Source organism: Cucurbita pepo, chromosome 2, assembly GCF_057944985.1.
Source record: "Cucurbita pepo subsp. pepo isolate OVF chromosome 2, ASM5794498v1, whole genome shotgun sequence".
Classification (NCBI taxonomy): Eukaryota; Viridiplantae; Streptophyta; class Magnoliopsida; order Cucurbitales; family Cucurbitaceae; genus Cucurbita; species Cucurbita pepo.
The window spans coordinates 10,900,652-10,904,243 of NC_141799.1; the positions used below are offsets into that span (position 1 = coordinate 10,900,652).

Consider the following 3,592-nt stretch of genomic DNA (forward strand, 5'->3'; position numbering starts at 1 on the left):
CTATAGGTATGGCTGTTATGTGCGACATGTATGGGTATTCTGTGTGACATGTATGTGTGTTGTGTGCGTCAGGTATGTGTATCGTGTGCGACATGTAGATGTATTGTGTGCGACTGCTTGCATCCGGATGTATGAATATATGCTTAACCCCAATAATGGGGTGACTTACTAGGTATTTTATATAATACTCAAGCCACGTGCTACAAATATTTTCAGGTAAGGCAAGGCTCCCATGTACGGCTGACGGTGGATGATGCGAAGGGCCATGGAAATCTTGAGGAGAGTCTGTAGTGTCGTAGGCGCCTGTTGGATTCTTTTGGGTTCATAGTTTTGGATTGTTTCCTCTAGTTCTCTGTTGATTACTTCTAGGCTAGGTTGTCGTAATTGTTTTCCTAGGTATGAACTGCTTATATTGATGAATGTATTATCGTTATTGAGACTGTCCCACATGAACTCTTATCCTGTTGATTTGACGAGTATAAGGTAACGTCGCTAATTAGGGTAGAGAAAATTAGGGGCGTTACATAAACACCAAACTTTATCCATATACCATAAACCCATTAGATTATTTCTTGAACATGATCCACCCATTTGTAACCACATATTGTTGAAAATTACATTAATAACCTTAGATTTATCATATAATAAATAGTGTTAAATTGCATATAAAATAATCAAAATTATTATTAAAAATAAAATAATTAACTACGAGATTTTATGGCATAAAGCCCAACCGATCAGATAAGTTACGGGTGTACATGGGTCAGGTCGGGTTGAGTTGGGTTGAGAGAATTTTTTGGAACAACCCAAAAGTTTGGGTTAGTTGGATTGGTAACCCAACCTAACCCGAAAATTTTGACAACCTAGTCCTTTATTGGATTCACGTCGTTAAATTTGTTAAAAAAAAAAAAAAAAAAAAAAAAAAATTAGTTTTGAATAATTGTATGGATATTATGACCTACAAGTCCTATCAATAGTACATACATATTAAACTTTTAAAAACTCGGACGGGCCGGATTTAAACTAGCGAATTAAGGATGGTTTGGGATTCTTCAACCACTATAGTCCTCCGCTCTACCAACTGAGCTAAGGTCGGACTTGTATAAAAATCATATATCATAATATAAATAAAATCGACAAAATTAATATATATATATAAAAAAACTAAATTAATAAAAATATCGAAGCAGCCACCGGTACGAAATTCAAAAACTCCAACATCATTTTGGTCTTGGCATTTATACAACATTTGGAACCTCCCATTGAAATTTTTTGCTTTCATAAAGAACTTGATTTGTATTGGGTTTTACAATTTGAAACCCACTTAGATCCAAACATATGATTTCTTAAGGTGCCTTCAATGTGTTTGAATACATATGCGTAGGTGCCAAATTCTCATACATATGATAATACAAGAGCTTTAATCCATTCTTGAAGAATTTGTGCAAGAACCAAGGTAAGAAGGTGAAGTTAGATAGGTTGTAGCTCGCCCTAAAAATTTGTTCAAGAACCTGGTTTGACACACACATAGGCTTTGGGCCATGTGTCGGGGCGCTTGTCCTTCGAGACATGCTTTGTGTTGGATGAACACAACTCTCCACAATGGTATGATATTGTCCACTTTGAGCATAAGCTCTCATGGTTTTTCTTTGGGCTTCCCCAAAAGGCCTCAAACCAATGAAGATAGTATTCCTTGATTATAAACACAGGATCATTCCCTAAATTAGCCGATGTGAGACTTTTATTCAACACCTCCCCTCGAACAAAGTACGCCTCCCCTTAATCGAACCTCGACTTCTTTTTCTTTTGCAGTCCTTTGTTCGACATTTGAGGATTCTATTGACATATCTAAGTTTAAGGCATGACTCTGATACTATGTTAGAATGAACACGACTCTCCAGAATGGTATGATATTGTCCACTTTGAGCATAAGCTCTCATGGTTTTACTTTGGACTTCCCCAAGAGGCCTCAAACCAATGGAGATAGTATTCCTTGATAATAAACTCATGATCACTCCCTAAATTAGGGGACGTGGGACTTTCATCCAACGCTTTGCACCTATAGGATTCGTTGCTTCACTATGGATGTTCAATATATAATATGACTGGATTTGTTCTGCCATATACTTGGAGATTACTAGATATATAGTATGCATACACATAATAATCCTATGCCACATAGCATTAAGCTCTAAGAACCACGGCCGAAGGGGCAACCAATGTCAATGTCGACGAGGAAATTAGAGAATCTTATAGTAATATTTTTCCAACTCAACCTCAAACAATTAAACCATTTTTTAACCATACTTCTCTTCGGTTCTTGAACTTCTCGATAGGAACAATCCACCTCCACAATGATATGATATTATTCATTTTGAGTATCAGCTCTTTGGACTTTCTTTTGGTCTTTTTTTTTTTTTTTTTTTTTTTTTTTTTTTTTTTTAAATAGTGTTTCTCAAATATACTCATGATCTTTCCTTTAATGAGCTAATGTTAGATGCTAACAATTTTCAACACTTCTGCCTTATTATATTATGTTGAAGGTGAGAACATCCTATGTAGCACGAATACGTCGTAAATTGCCTCGACATGCCTTTGACAAGATCAACTTTGCAAGGCCCTCAACCCGGTCTCTACTTACGTGGACTTGAATTACGAAAATCAACCACCATCTCCACCTGAGCTGTTGTTCTTCCTTCCACTTCTTGTACCATGAACTTGCCTCTACTCATTTTTCTTCTTATCGAACCATGTTTTGCAATTGTCATCCCAGCATCATCTTTCACTTTCAAATCTCGGTGTCTCATTGAAGCTTACCAATGCTGCTTTAGACCTTGAATTAATAATCCTAAACAAAAATAAATAAATTTTAAATTAATTAATTCAAAATGCAATGAATAATTAGTTGTAATAGCTCAGTTGGTTAGAGCGTGTGGCTATTAACCACAAGGTCGGATGTTCAAGCCCTCCTTCTAGCGATATCAAAGACTCTTTTCATAGATCTCAGTTACATGCAATCTGAAAGAGGAGAATTGAACTCGGCTTCCGTTACGTCATTAGTTGGGATTCTTTCTTCATCGACTCTATCAATGGCTTCGTAGGTAAGATGATTAAAACCTCTAATTTTTTTGTTTCGCCATGTATGTGAATGAGTTAAGTTTGACTGATCGTCCATTGCACCCACATTGAGACTGAAGGAAGAGTTGCGAGATCCCATATTGATTGGGGAGGAGAACGAAACACCCTTTATCATGTGAAAACTGATCCCTAACAGACGCGTTTTAAAAATCTTGAGAGGAAGCCCGAGAGAGAAAGTCCAAAGAGGGCAATATATGCTAGGGACGGATCTAGGCTGTTACACTTAATAAGTTGGTTCAAGGTGAAACCAATAAATAGCTAACCATTTAATTTGAGAGTTAAATGAATCATTATCACAGTCATGAATTGGATAAGCCTCGTCATAGTGAGCTTAATTGAACAAGTTGCTATATTAGATATACTAGACAATAAATTGGAAGGTTTATTATTTTCTAATTCATGAAACTTAATGAGAGAAAATAGATTGTGACTAAGCTTTCTCACTCATTGCCAT

At 36.3% G+C, this 3,592-nt stretch overlaps 1 non-coding gene across 1 annotated transcript; it reads left to right on the forward strand.

The window, feature by feature from the left end:
* Positions 1–2,904: 2,904 nt before the first annotated feature.
* On the forward strand, positions 2,905–2,978 carry TRNAN-AUU (transfer RNA asparagine (anticodon AUU)). The gene has a single exon. It is a non-coding gene; the product is annotated as a tRNA-Asn (tRNA).
* Positions 2,979–3,592: the final 614 nt, after the last annotated feature.